Consider the following 15,819-nt stretch of genomic DNA (forward strand, 5'->3'; position numbering starts at 1 on the left):
GGTTGAAAAATAAATGGTTATGTGGATGTTTTGAAGACATTCCTGCCTGTTTCACATAACTTCTGGGGGAAGTTTTATTATTCAAAGTCTTAAATACTACGTGACACCATTTAGACTAAACCACACATGAACTGTTATCCCCCCATTACATACTATTCTTCTTTTTTTTTTTTTTAGACAGAGTCTGGCTCTGTTGCCCATGCTGGAGTGCAGTGGCGCAATCTCAGCTCACTACAACCTCCGCGTCCTAGGTTCAAGCCATTCTCCTGCCTCAGCCTCCCAAGTAGCTGGGATTACAGGTGCATGCCACCACGCCAGGCTGATTTTTGTATGTTCAGTAGAGACGGGGTTTCACCATGTTGGCCAGGCTGGTCTGGAACTCCTGAGCTCAGGTGATCCACCTGCCTCGGCCTCCCAAAGTGCTGGGATTACAAGTGTGAGCCCCCGTGCTCAGCCCATTATATGCTATTCCTATCCAGTGTTTTCATCTTGTGCCTTTTTGAATCTCACAATTACATTTTAGATAATATTTAAAATGTAATATAGACTCTCCATTTTACTAGCCTTTCTTGTATCTTAGAATATCTTGCTGAGACAGTATTGCTTTTTTGGTCTCTCAGAAGTTACTGTAGCTCAGGATGCAATGATAAGTTCATTTTACATTCATCTGTAAATACTTTATTTCATTTCCTGTCTTAAAAGATGAAACTGATTACACGATCAGTTGATAATTTTTTTTTTAAGTTTGATAATATCCCATTCAAGTTTAGTTGAATGGTGAAGATGGCTTCCATTGTTGTCATTGAAGAATCTTCTGTCTATGGAGTTGTTTTTCCTTTGTGTGTTTTCCTGGGGTTCTTCAAAGAAACAGAACCAAGAGGGCATGTGTGTGCTGTCGGAAAGAGAGAAGGGGCAAAAACAGGACAGAGAATTTATTTTAAGGAATTGGCTTACATGATTGTGGGGCTGGCAAGTCTGAAGTCTATAGGGAAAGCCAGCAGGCTAGAGCCGCAGGGAGGAGGTTATGTTGCTACTTGAGTTGGAAGGCTGTCTGGAGGCAGAATTCCTTCTTCGTTTGGGATCTCAGTCTTTTTTCAAAGGCCTTCAACTAACTGGATAAGGCCCATCCACATTGTGACGGGCTATCTGCCTTACTCAAAGTCTACTGATGACAAATGTTCATCGCATCTAAAAGATACCTTCAAAGCAACATCTACTCACAGGGACATCTGCCACTGTGTTTCACCAAACACTGGGACCCATGGCCCAGCCAAGCACATATAACAACCATCATGAGTGGTCTATAGTTTTTCTCTGATTGTCTCTTCAATTTCAGATGAAATCAGTTCCTTATAGAGAGAAGTTAAAAAAAGCATTATGAAGAGAGCAATAGCCCAGTAGAAAAATATTCAAAAAGCACATACAGAATTATAACCACCTGAATTCTTCCTGCCTGCTGCATAAAGACCATGGCATTATAGTGGAGAAAGAGTTTAAGAGACCCAAGGCTGGTCATGCCACATGGGAGACAGAGTTTGTTCTGGAATCATCTCGTGCTCACAGGTTAGAGGTTTTTCAAAGGCAGTCTGGCGGAAGGGGTGGGGACGGTGAGGTAACAGTTACTTGCTGCTGATTGTATGAAATCACAGGGGGGTCAGAGCTGTCCTCTAGGCTGAATGGCTTCTGGGTGGAGCCATAGGAGCAGGGTTGGTGGGTCCAAGTAGAGCCATGAGTGTCAGACATGCCAAAAAACCTGAAAAGATACTCTAAGGGCCAATCTACAATAATGGTGTGATTGCAGGGGTAATTGGGGAAGGTGCATATCTTACAACCTCCAGAATAATGGCTGATACTCGTTTATGTCTGCACCTTAGCAGGATCCGGGCTCTCCTCCTTGCCCCCAGCCTGATGGCCTCCCATTAGCTTTACAAAAGCAGCTGAGTTTTGGGGGAGGCCTATTATCATTTAAAGTATAACTTAACTGTCTCTCAGCCAGGCATGATGGCTCATGCCTGTAGTCCCAGCACTTTGGGAGGCTGAGGTGGGTGGATCACCTGAGATCAGGTGATGGAGACCAGCCTGGCCAACATGGTGAAACACTGTCTCCACTAAAAATACAAAAAATTAGCCGGGCATGGTGGTGCAAACCTGTAATCCCAGCTACTTTGGAGGCTGAGGCAGTAGAATCACTTGAACCCAGGAGAGAGAGATTGCAGTGAGCCAAGATCATGTCACAGTAGAAAGAAAAGAAAAGGGAAGGAAGGAAGGAAGGAAGGAAGGAGGGAAGGAAAAGAAAGAAAGAGAAAGAAAGGAAAGACAAGAAAGAGAAACAGAAAGAAAGAAACAGAAAGAAAGAAAAAGAAAGAAAAAGAAAGAAAGAAAGAAAAAGAAAGAATTTTGTCCTAGGAAGAGGGCCGGCCTGATGTGGTTCCAGTAAACTGACACAGGCCAAAGTGTGCATGTTACAGAGAAGATCAGGAGGGTGTCAGGACTTCCAAACACCCTGGAGCAAATTCTGGAGGCCCAGCTGTTGCCATTGATGTGGCAGATCCCAGCATACGAGAAGCAAAGGAGAGATGACCTTCTTCTGGCTCTGAGAGTCCATAACCCTTTGAGGAAGATTAAGCAACAGGCACATTCTCACATTTATTTAATCTTTAACACCCCTACTGGCTAGGTATTGTTAATTGAATATCACAGATGAAGGACCCAAGGCCAGAGAACTAAAGGCTATGCCTGGCCCAATACCTTTTCCACTACAGTGCTCCCTGATGGTGGACTTTCATATCAAAAAAGCACAAACAGTTACAAGCAGTTACAAGCAGTAGCAGTAATAGAAGTAAAAATGATGGCAATAATGCCATGCAATAGAATGCTTATTATATGCCCAGCTGGGTTCTCAGTGTTTGGCGTGTAGCAACTCAGTGAATTTCTGCAACAGCATCATAAAGTAAGTAATATTATTAATTCCATCTTGCAGATTAAGAAACTAAGTGTGGCTGAGAATATAGATGGCAGACATTTCCTTCAGATCTTACAACTTAGAAGGGCTCTGGATAATTTGGAATTGCTAGTACCTATGTCTCTTTTTCTGGAGGCCTTTTTCTGATGCCAGGAAGGTCCGCTGTACCTGCTTTCAAGGCAAAGAGAAGTGCCGAGACCAGCTCAGTCGGGGAGACCCTAACCCAGTGGTGCTAGAGGAATTAAAGACACACACACAGAAATATAGAGGTGTAAAGTGGGAAATCAGGGGTCTCACAGCCTTCAGAGCTGGGAGCCCCGAACAGAGATTTACCCACGTATTTATTAACAGCAAACCAGTCATTAGCATTGTTTCTATAGATATTCAATTAACTAAAAGTATCCCTTATGGGAAATGAAGGGATGGCCTGAAATAAAGGGGTGGGTCTGGCTAGTTATCTGCAGCAGGAACATGCCCTTAAGGCACAGATCGCTCATGCTACTGTTTGTGGTTTAAGAATGCCTTCAAGTGGTTTTCTGCCCTGGGCAGGCCAGGTGTTCCTTGCCTTCATTCCGGTAAACCCAAAACCTTCCAGCGTGGGCGTTATGGCCATCATGAGCATGTCACAGTGCTGCAGAGATTTTATGGCCAGTTTTGTGGCCAGTTTATGGCCAGATTTTGGGGGGCCTTCTCCCAATATGTCCCCCTTCTTTGATTTGCAAATCGATAAAAGCAAAGGCAGCTTCGTCACGGTGAGCTACTTCTCTCAGGAGTCAGGATCCACATCTGCAGACTATACAAAGACAAACAACACAGAAGGGTCATGGGTGCCTATGCCTGGGGGTCCGCAGCTGAGCCCCGGGGGAGGCGTTGGACCGATGCCCTCTCCGCTGCGGCGCCAGTTTCCCGAACCTCCTGGCAGGCAGGTGGTGCTGAGGGCTGGGCCTGCTGTCCCTCGCGGCTCCATGCGCAGGGCAGCTGCATGGTGCAGGGGCGCATGGCTGGGGGTGCTGGTGGGGCAGCTACGGAGGTGGTTCACGCGTCCCCGGCTAGGGTTGCCCCACAGGGGAAGGGGCGCCCGGGCGCGGCCGCCGGAGGCATTTGGCCTAGCTTGGGAGCCGTAGAGCCCTTCCTCGACCATCACCTCAGGGAGGCTTCACGTCCCCTCCACCCACGCGGACCGAGCTGCGCTTCCCTTCCCCCTGCTCCGGCCCGCGCTGGGCGTCCCGGACTCGACACTTCCCGAAGGCCTGTAATTTTTAATTATAGCAGATTTATGTTGAGAAAACTTCATACTGAAATCACTGATTTATTTTGGGATTACCCAATTTTTTTCCTACTATTCTCAGATATCTATCAAACTACTGCTCTATGGATTCTTATATTAAGTTTATCCTTTTCTCCATCTTTTCTTTCTTGCCACCTACTGAAGGAAATGTCTCCAAGGTCTTTTTGATTAATAGAAACTAAATGTATAACTCGACATCTAGAAGGGTTTCAAGATAGTAGATATGTCTGCTGGGATGTTTTGTCATTACCCTGCCCAATGTTGCGACGCTAGGAGTTTCCTTGACACTACATTATAAATAAGGCCCAACCTGTTAGCAAAAATATCACATTCCCTAATTTTCTCTCCTTTAACTGTGTGTAATTTATCCAGGCATGTCTTTAGTTCAATAAAGGTTATTTCCCTCTTTTTCATTCATACACAAATAAGTCTGGTCAATTATTATTATCCTAACACTAGTTTTTGTGCATACATCCACCCCAAACTCTCATTTTTAGTGTTCTTATGCCACCTGTATGGAATGGCTTATAATTTTATTTTTCCCAACTCACACTTGTTCATTATAACTTTAATAATTCATTGTAAGTACTCTATTATGCTGTCATACCTAATACACTATGTCCAAGCACTTATGTATTGAAGTCTATATTATTTTATTGTAAACAGTGCTTGCTTGTAGAAATTTCTCCATTTTGTTACGCTAAGGTATTAATTTTTAAAAAATATGTATAAGAAGGTTATATTATCTATAAATTTTACTGAAGATACTATTTAAAAAGGAACACAATGTCTGCTAAGAGATGGAATATTGGACTGATTACCTGAGCTTCAGAGTCCTTCAGTTTTTGAACTTTTTCTTTGACCTTCATCTCAAACACCTGCTCCATCTCCATCTCCATCTTCTTAATTTTAGCTACTTGCTCCCTTCTTTCTTCTTCCATTTGTGCCAGAGGGCTCCTGTCATGAATATTAAGGGTAATCATTAAATGTCTGTGAATAAAAATTATAATAGAACTATGAAACAGTTTGATGAAAACAGAGATGCTATAAATGTATATATGCCATTATTAATATATTTATAACCTAGAACTTCTTTCCATGATATTTCATATATAAAACTTATGAAAAAAATGTAAAAAGCAAAGATATTCTCTAAACCTAATACATATCAAATCTAAGGATGATGACATAGCAAATAAAGTGTAGAAGGAAAATGGGGAACAAATTCCCAAAATACATTCACAGAATAAAATATCAGAAGAAAATCGTTTAATTTTGTTCTTTAAACAACATTTTAACATGAAAAACAGAAAATGAGTAATGAAGTTAATGTATGTAGAGTATTTTTAGTTTTACCAAAATTTCAAGTGTTACAATCTCTTCTAAGACAGCTACTAACACCACAAAAATGAACAATATTATTATTGATTTTGGTAACTGAACTGATATGCTGGAAATCACTACTAGTCAATACCTAGAGCACTATTTAGGTAAACAGAGTATTTCTAGGCCCCTTACGGTAACTTCAATGCTCTTGAAAATTCATTCCACTTGGCCGGGCGTGGTGGCTCATGCCTGTAATCCCAGCACTTTGGGAGGCCGAGGTGGGTGGATCACGAGGTCAGGAGATCAAGACCATCCTGGCTAACATGGTGAAACACCGTCTCTACTGAAAAAAAAAAATACAAAAAATTAGCTGGGCATGGTGGCGGGCGCCTGTAGACCCATCTGTTCGGGAGGCTGAAGCAGGAGAATGGCATGAACCTGGGAAGTGGAACTTGCAGTGAGCCGAGATCACGCCACTGCACTCCAGCCTGGGTGACAGAGAGAGACTCCGTCTCAAAAAAAAAAAATAATAATAATTCCACTTAAATATTTCAGTCTTAAATTCAATGATTTAAAACACACACACATACTTTAGAGATAATCAGAAGCAAATATTTTTTAAAATGCCAGAATATACACATAAGCATAGTTAAATAAAAAAAAATGTTCACTCTGTTGATGTTAAAGTCCATGGACTCAAATCTCTTTGGACAATTGTGTTCAAAATTTTTCACACTGAGATATATTTACAGGTGGAATTTATGTTAAGGCCAATATACTTACTCACAGAGACACAAGAGAATACCAAAGTACCTAATGCTTTCAGCCCAGGAGCAGAAAGAGAAGTGGGCTCTTTGCTTTGAGAGTCTCTGAAAATTATTCAATACCCTGGGACAAATTAAATGAGGTAGATCCTTCTTTGAATTTGTTAATAAAGCATGCTTGTTTTGTCTCCATAAAAACAGGCTTTGACCATTAAGGTTTATATTTTAAATGGGTAAATTTTATTGTAATACACTAATTTTAAGAAAAGAATTAACTCATGGCTTAAAAACAAAAACCAGACCTTGGATTTCACCCATAACTTTAAGGCTGGTCATTTTAACCCTGATTTGACACACTCTTATTATGGTGTCTTTTCTCCTTATTTAGCTAAATATTTCTGACCATCATAGCAATCTTTTCTATAAAGGAAGCAGGCAAGAGAGCTAGAGTGAAAATGTTAAAAACAAAACAAAAAAGACAGCATACTGGCTACCAGTTTTTCTTAATTAAGATGATATGTTTTCGCAATTGCGTAAATTAGAATAAAATGTTATTTAACTCAAGGATATTTCTTCACTGAAAGAAAACTTACTTCTACATGCAAACCTGCCATATACTTTTCCAATTAAGCAATGGATCAAAAGTTCTGAAAATGAAAGTAACCAGACATATTAACTTAGAACAAGAACCTGCATTTTAAAAGCGAGTCAGCTGAGGCCGGGCGCCGTGGCTCACGCCTGTAATCCCAGCACTTTGGGAGGCCAAGGCGGTTGGATCATGAGGTCAGGAGATTGAGACCATCCTGGCTAACACAGTGAAACCCCGTCTCTGCTAAAAATACAAAAAACTAGCTGGGCGTGGTGGCACCCGGGACGCGGAGCTTGCAGTGAGCGGAGATCATGCCACTGCACTACAGCCCGGGCGACAGAGCGAGATTCCATCTCCAAAAAAAAAAAAAAAAAGTGGAGTCAGCTGAAATACATTTTCAAGTGTAAATATCTTTTTTTTTTTTTTGGTTAAAAGTTGATGAGATCCTTCTTAATAATATATTCCTCATATTAATGGCAGTTGTTTTTTAATATAGTTGCCGCTGATCTCCTGAGCACACACAGTGTCAGCGACTGCCCTGAAACAGCATACCAAATGTGTTTGCCAGCATTCTTCCAGTGAAAGGGTCCAAAGCTTTTGTTACATTTTCAAAGAGTCTGTAATTCCCACTGTCCCCTAACACCCCACAAATCTTTTTTAGGCTCTAGAAAAGAAATAATCTAAAAACGATTAATTGCTAATCTTAAGTAACCGAATATGTATATTTAAGCAACTTAAGATTATTCAACAACATAATTGTGATTGTAAATACATTAAATTAGAAATCAGATATAATTAAATATCTACTCCTACTTATATAACTCATCTATAAAATGTTTATTTTACTTTATCCTTGGGAAGGAGCAGGTAATTTTGCTACCTAAATTATTATTTAAATAACTACAAGGGGAAAATAAGAGACTGCAGAGAAAACATGCAATGATGTTTCAAAATCTTCTTTTAGGCCAGGCACAGTGGCTCACGCCTGTAATCCCAGCACTTTGGGAGGCCAAGGCCGCCAGATCACAAGGTCAGGAGTTCAAAACCAGCCTGGACAACATGGTGAAACCTCATCTCTACTAAAAATACAAAAATTAGCCAGATGTGCTGGTGCACACCTGTAATCCCAGCTACTTGGGAGGCTGAGGCAGGAGAATTGCTTGAACCCAGGAGGCAAAAGTTGCAGTGAGCCAAGATCGTGCCACTGCACTCCAGGCTGGGTGACAGAGCAGGGCTCCATCTCGAAGGGAAAAAAAAACTTCTTTTAAATTCAAAATTTAAGTATTAAAAATCCCTGTATAGTAAAACTACTATGTCTTTGGAAAAACAATTCCCCGCCTTACATGCCTTCAACTGTATCATATCTAAAGGAACAAAAATTAGCAATTTAGCACATTAAAAGTAAAGCATGCTAAAAGCTTCAATTAAAGGCAAATGCGTAGCTTTCACAATTAAATTATGAAGGTATGTGCCGTAAATAAAAAATGTACAGTAAAATTCGCTAAAGCTAATTTATTTCCCAAATTATGTTCGTAATCATTACACTAAATCACTATGAAAATAAATATGCTGTGCCATTATCTTCTGAAAGTCTGTTCAAAGTTCTAAACCTGCTAAATGTGTGTACTTTCTAAAAGAAATGTGCACTATTTAACAGTTAAGATTCTGTAAGTTTTTAGGCTTGTAAAAATAATCTGACCAAACATACTCAAATACTGTGAAAAAATGTTCATGCATATTTAAAATGAATTTTTTGAAGTCTCTCACCAGTAAAAATATTTCACATTTTTAATTTTTAAATTAACGCCTCACTTCTAGACATCTTTATTAATTTTTAGAAAATCGAAACAAAAAATTATGCTTACAAGGCAGAAAATATACGGAGATCACTTTTTGTCTTCACATTTACTATTTTTTTCCAAGTAAAACCTTTTATTAAACAGCTGGAAAAACCATTTAAGTTATATCATTGCCTGCCTGCTTTTAAATAGGAAACTCTTACCCACACACATGTAGTAGTAAAGCTTATAAACCTATCAGCGAAATTAAAAACCCAAAGAAATGAAAAAAGCCTAGTAAAACAAGCAAAAGTAAATGGTTACAACATAACCCGAATATGAAACTAAATCCCCAAAGATTTAGCTCCTTCTAGGGTTGTCTTTATAAGGTTAAAATTCCTGCAAGCCACACCCCTTCACGTGACTAATAAGAGAATTACAGCCACCACATAAGGATGACCTAGTCAAGTTCTACTTTGCTGCATTACACGTGACCCACCCTTGGAGTATAATAAAAAACAATCATGTTTCATTTAAATTATGTGTGGTTGTCTTTCCTAAAGAATACATTAAGCAAGTAGATTTACATACTTTTTCGCTCCAGTGGATAGTAGGTCACTATGTGCCAAATTTTCCAAAGGAATTTCACTTAAATCATTTGAAAGATCAATAAAAATTTCCAAAAATTTTAAGTAATAATGGTTGCCAACATCTTGTTTTGCCAAGTAAGAGTATTAAAACCAAACATAAACAAAACTCCAACTACTATCATTATAATTTTATGAAAGGACACTTGAATAAAGAGTAAAAGATATAAATAAATAAGTTTAATTTTTTGAAACAACTTGAAATTTTCAGAAAATTGTCTTTATTTCTATTTAGATCAATGAAACTCTTGTATGAAGAATTCTGAGGATCTGCCTTTGGAACCTGTATTTTTAGTCATTTACTTATAAAGTTTTCCCAAGATGACTGATGGAAAAGGCCATGGAGAACAGAAAAATAAATTAACGTTAAGGGAAAGAGAGACTAGGGTGTGCCCCAACTTGGAGCAAGGTATCTATTGTCACAATTGGTACCAATGATACACATCAGTTCTGAAAAAGAGTCACCAATCAAATGTGATTTTAAGTAAAAGGTACAATGAAGATCAAGAAAAAAGGAGGCAGATAAAAGTTCAAGAAGGAAGTTTAACAAGATGGCCCTCCTCTTATTGGGAATCACTTCCTTTAAGAGATCAGCAATCTGATATGACCAACTCTTCTCCCCTTTCCTTTACAGACCCTTGCTGAATTTCCTTTGATTTGAAAGGCTACCCTTTCTGTGGCTTTCAGCCACCCACTACCCTCCATAAGGGATGCAAGATACATTCTCTAAGGAATTAAGAAGTACTTTGATGGCTCCATACGTTCTTTGTCAGAAACAGGTAATTACTGGATAGCTGCTAAGAACAGCATCCACTTCTCCAGATCTAACCTTGAGACAAATTATAGCTGACTGGACAAGTTCAGCTATTCTTCAGATTTAAACAACACATCTAATTCTTGTTTTAAGTCCCTCTAAAATAGAATTGTTCCAGGGCTATTAACAGAAAGGCACATTTTCAGACATCTACACATATATTTTTAATTTTTATTTCATGTTTCAATAGCCTCTACAGTTTGCCCAAAACTACCTCAGAAAATTTAAATATAAGATAAATTGATCTACAGTCACGCACTGCTTAACAATGGGGATACATTCAGAGAAATTCATTTGTCATTGTGTGAACAACACAGAGTGTACTTACACGACTGTAGATAGTATAACCTACTACACACTTAGGCTCTATGGTATAGACATTATAATATTATGGGATCTTGTCGTATATACAGTCAGTCATTGACCAAAACATCGTTATGTGGCGCATGAATGTATTTTACTATTCAATGTCTAACATCTTTAAAAAGTTTAGCTTATATTCTAAAACCAAAGTGTGATTAGCACTTTGTGAAGCATACATTGCCAAAGATCAACTTAACTATAAATTTTCAATAGGTTCATGTTCCATTCCAAAATTCTTGCAACTCTCAACCCCTCCCCACTACCACTGTTAAAGAATACATTGCTATGGAGAGTCGCATGAGAGCAATACAAAAAGATTAACAGAAGCCTAACTCATACCTGCTTACTTCACTTATTTAAACATTAGTCTTTCTTTTCAGTTATTCATGGAAATGTACTGAGCTATGAGGAAAAGCACCTTACATCAGCTAAAGCACCATAAGTTGTTAATGACTTTTAAAGAAAAATTTAACAAAAATATTTTTTGAAATTGCTAACATTTTCAAGACAATGTAAGATACAACCAATAGATAAACTTCTAAGCGATTTCTTTCAGATTCAGTATGTGTTATTCAATGAAGTAGTAACAATCTAATTTATCAAATCATATCAAATATCTATTCCAATTACAGCCATTCCCTAGTTGGCTTGATCTTCTCAAATGTTTATTGTTCTACTTATTATTAACATAAAATAAAATATTACGCTAGCTCCTGGGGCAATTTGCTTCTTAGCAATGCAAACATTTCTTTTCTTATTCGCATAGACAAAGTATGGTATGATTCCTCTCTTTAAGAGATATATTTCCAGTAGAATTCTACTATTTATGTTTTCACCTGGGATATAGTTTAACTCACGTATCCACACAGAATTTTGTATATGCGGAAAAAAACCTAATGATACTGTAAAGTTTACTATTTTTCTCTGAATTATCTTACCTGCATCCAACAGCACTACTTTAAAAAGCCTTACATTTGAGACATGGGAACAATTAAACAGTTCCTTATATCGACAACATAACAAATGTTTTAAAAAAATATTGTATAAGTACATATATTTTTTGTATATTTTGTATATTCTTTTAATATACAAAATCATCAGTAGCTTTGTGTATGTGTTTCTTTTAATGAGCTAAAACGTTCATCATTAATGAGAATGAGTTTAAAGTGAATTAGGATTTTATGAACAATATTCACTATGATGGATCCTTAAATTTTTGTGCCAAAGTTGCTCAATAAACATTTGGCTAAAAAAGAGATAAAAAGCCTTCCTTTTGTTCATGTATTGAGGCTTACCTCAAACAGAATCTTGTATTTTAAATATTTAAGAAGGGACATTTTTCTATTCCATGATAAAGCATGTTAACCACTACGGAAAACACCATAGCTACTTTGAGAACTTGTATTATGTATTTATATAGTTGATCCGTCAGGATTATTGTCTAATGGTAGATAACACCGAGCTACAAATGCACATTATTTAAAATGGTTTCGTAATACAGCTAGGCACTGCATAATGATATTTCAGTCAACAGGGGACTGCATATATGATGGTGGCCCATAGGAACTGAAAAATTCCTACTGCCCAGTAGCATTTTGATGATCTTGACCCTGAATAGGCCTAGGCTAATGTGTAAGTTTATGTCTTCGTTTTTAACAAAAAAAAGTTTTAAGTGAAAAAAGAAAGAACTTTTAAAATAGAAAAAAGCTTATGGTATAAAGATTATAAAGATAATATTTTTGTACATCTGTTCATGTGTTTGTGTTTTAAGCTAAGTGTTACTACAAAAGAATCAAAAAGTTTTTTAAAATTTAAGTTATTATAAAAGTTACAGCAAAATAAGATTACTAAAGACAAATTTAGAAAGTAAATTTAGTATAGCCTAAGTGTACAGTGTTCATAAAGTCCACAGTAGTGTACAGTAATGTCCTAGGCCTTCACATTCACTCACCGCTCACTCACTGACTCATCCAGAGCAACTTCCAGTCCTGCAAGCTCCATTCACACCAAGTGCCCTATACAGATATACCATTTGTAATCTTTTACACTGTATTTTTACTGCACCTTTTCTATGTTTAGATACACAAATACTTAACATTATGTTACAACTGTCTATAACATCCAGTACAGTAACATGCTGTATAGGTTTACAGCCTACAAGCGATAGCTAGACCACATAACCTAGGTGTGCAGAAGGCTCTACCATCTAGGTTTATGTAGGTACACTCAATCATGTTTACAGAATGATGAAATAGCCCAATGACACATTTCCCAGAATGTATCCCCATTGCTAAGTGACATATGATGTAATTGTGATCTTCAATAATGACAAATTTTTAAAAAGTAGGGCACAGACATGGTTACCAGCTTCCTCACACATCTCTTTTTTTGACCCCAACATGAAACCACCACAGCTTGAGATATAAGCTCAACAGGGCAAAGCTACACACTTCGTAGTCACTTACACCAGTCTAACAACCAAAAGAAGAAACTGAAACTCCAGCTAATTTACTCCCTGGAATAGGAATAGAGAAGGTAACCAAGAATAAATTCATCTAAATATTCCTTTTCTTAAAGCCTGTCCTTTGTTTCCACACAATCTGTAAGTGAAAACTCTATCAAAATGGTTCATTCAAAAAAGCTTCTACTATTAACAAAGCATAACAATATAAATTTATGCTGTTATGCATAGAGAATATTATCCAAATTTTCTACTGAGTAGCCAGGAGAAATTTAATGAAAATGAAACAATATGATTATTGACTACAGAAAGAATACCTTTTTTTGGAGAAAAAAATATATACTTACTTAGTGAGCTGCCCTTTATTCTTCTTGTTATCAACTCCATGATAAGTCACAGCTGCCAGTTTTCTGATTCCATAGTTCTCGTAGTGGACATTATTAGTAACATCTTTCAAGTCCTGCGTGTGTTCTGTCATAAACAAACGGCAAGAGTTTGCTTCTATTAATAGCTAGGGGGGAAAAGCTGAAAAAAGCTTTAATATACATTCAAAATGTTACCAAAACAAAAATTTCAGATTTAAAATGAACAAAAGACTATTGTTAAGGAAGGTGGCATTCATCTGCTTTCATTTACACCCAAAGTAGAATAAAAAATAAGCTAACTTGACACCAAATTTAGATTCCATAGAGATTTTGAGACCCATAGCAAGGACTTCATGACTAAAACAACAAAAGCAATGGCAACAAAAGCCAAAATAGACAAATGGGATCTAATTAAACTAAAGAGCTTCTGCACGGCAAAAGAAACTACCATCAGAGTGAACAGGCAACCTACAGAATGGGAGAAATTTTTTGCAATCTACCCATCTGACAAAGGGCTAATATCCAGAATCTACAAAGAACTCAAACAAATTTACAAGAAAAAAACAAACAACTCCATCAAAAAATGGGCAAAGGACATGAACAGACACTTCTCAAAAGAAGACATCTGTGCAGCCAACAGACACACGAAAAAATGCTCACCATCACTGGTCATCAGGGAAATGCAAATCAAAACCACAATGAGATACCATCTCACGTCAGTTAGAATGGTGAACATTAAAAAGTCAGGAAACAACAGATGCTGGAGAGGATGTGGAGTAATAGGAACGCTTTTACACTGTTGGTGGGAGTGTAAATTAGTTCAACCATTGAGACAGTGTGGCGACTCCGCAAGAATCTAGAACTAGAAATACCATTTGACCCATCAATCCCATTACTGGGTATATACCCAAAGGATTATAAATCATGCTGTTGTAAAGACACATGCACACGTATGTTTATTGCGGCACTACTCACAATAGCAAAGACTTGGAACCAACCCAAATGTCCAACAGCGATAGACTGGATTAAGAAAATGTGGCACATATACACCATGGAATACTATGCAGCCATAAAAAAGGATGAATTCATGTCCTTTGCAGGGAAATGGATGAAGCTAGAAACCATCATTCTGAGCAAACTATCACAAGGACAGAAAACCAAACATCACATGTTCTTACTCATAGGTGGGAACTGAACAATAAGATCACTTGGACACAGGGCGGGGAACATCACACACCGGGGCCCGTCAGGGGGTGGAGGGCTGGGGGAAGGATAGCATTAGGAGAAATATCTAATGTAAATGATGAGTTGATGGGTACAGCAAACCAACATGGCACATGTATACATATGGATCAAACCTGCACGTTGTGCACATGTACCCTAGAACCTAAAGTATAATTTAAAAGAAAAAGAAAAAAAGAAAAAGAGAAATGGCCATAGGAGGGAAGACTTTCTTCTAGGGCACTGAGAAGATTGTCAAGCCCAGATGACAGGCACCACCTTTCCACCTTATGCCTCATTAATGGAAATATCACAATGCCCAGATCTAAGGCAGAGCTTCCCACCTATGAGCCTGCATCTCAATCTTCACCTTCCAGAAACCAGGCAGTGTCTTCTGGGCTGATTACTTCCAGTTTACCTCATTGTGATGTCAAAATATTATAGCTCCCCTCTCCCTTGTGATGAGCATGGAAAATATCGGTGGCTCCAAATTCCGATTGTTTCACCTTAGAAAACAAATCTGAGAACCCCCCTAGCACCAAGCACAGTACCTGGATACAACAGGCACTCAATAAATATTTGCTCAGCCAATGCAAGGATAAATGGATGAAATTCCTCATCCCTGTATTCATTTCTGAAGACCTGCTGGTGAAAATCTAGCTCTAAACATCTTTCAGATTTATTCCATTGAGGTAGGAAAAAGGAAAAAAAAAATGACGATGCAAACGAACTCAGCAGCTGGCACAGAAAGTGCAGTCAGATTCTGCTTCCCCTGTAATTAAGTGTGCCCAATGCCTCTGACTTAGGCGATGACAGCGTGCAGCTTGCCTGCCTGCCCTGGGTGCCTGGGAGGGCAGGCAGCCCTCAGGATGCCACTATACAACACATTCGCCACCTTATCAAGATTTCCACAGCCACAGGAAGATTTCTCACCCCGCCATGCCCCCCACAGGCTGCCCTGTGCTGTCATGCCCCTTCCTGGCTGAAGACATGCTGGCTGTCCCCTCCGCTCCTCCCCGGAGATGAGCATCTTTCCTGGGCCTCCCTTGGTGTTTTGACAGCTGCTCCATGTCCCCGCTGCTCAGAGAGGGAAAACCACTAGGGAGGCCTTGGATGGAAATATTACTCTCTGTCCAGGGTAGCATGGGCTTGATCGCGCCGGATTATTTCTGATTGTTGTCACTGGGCCAAGAGCACAGCGAAGTCAAGAAAGAAATGGCTTCATTAGTGAGAGTGCAGCG

At 38.6% G+C, this 15,819-nt stretch overlaps 1 long non-coding RNA gene across 2 annotated transcripts in view; it reads right to left on the reverse strand.

The window, feature by feature from the left end:
- Positions 1–655: 655 nt before the first annotated feature.
- The window catches only part of LOC100970696 (uncharacterized), a 45,000-nt gene continuing 29,836 nt past the window's right edge, over positions 656–15,819 (reverse strand). For both annotated transcript variants that reach the window (XR_010112756.1, XR_010112755.1), the window contains 4 exons: positions 13,340–13,463; positions 5,769–5,919; positions 5,072–5,207; positions 656–892 (listed from right to left, as the gene is read on the reverse strand). This is a non-coding gene — a long non-coding RNA (uncharacterized LOC100970696). The remainder of the gene's footprint in view (positions 893–5,071; positions 5,208–5,768; positions 5,920–13,339; positions 13,464–15,819) is intronic.

Source organism: Pan paniscus, chromosome 6 (genome assembly GCF_029289425.2).
Source record: "Pan paniscus chromosome 6, NHGRI_mPanPan1-v2.0_pri, whole genome shotgun sequence".
NCBI lineage: Eukaryota > Metazoa > Chordata > Mammalia > Primates > Hominidae > Pan > Pan paniscus.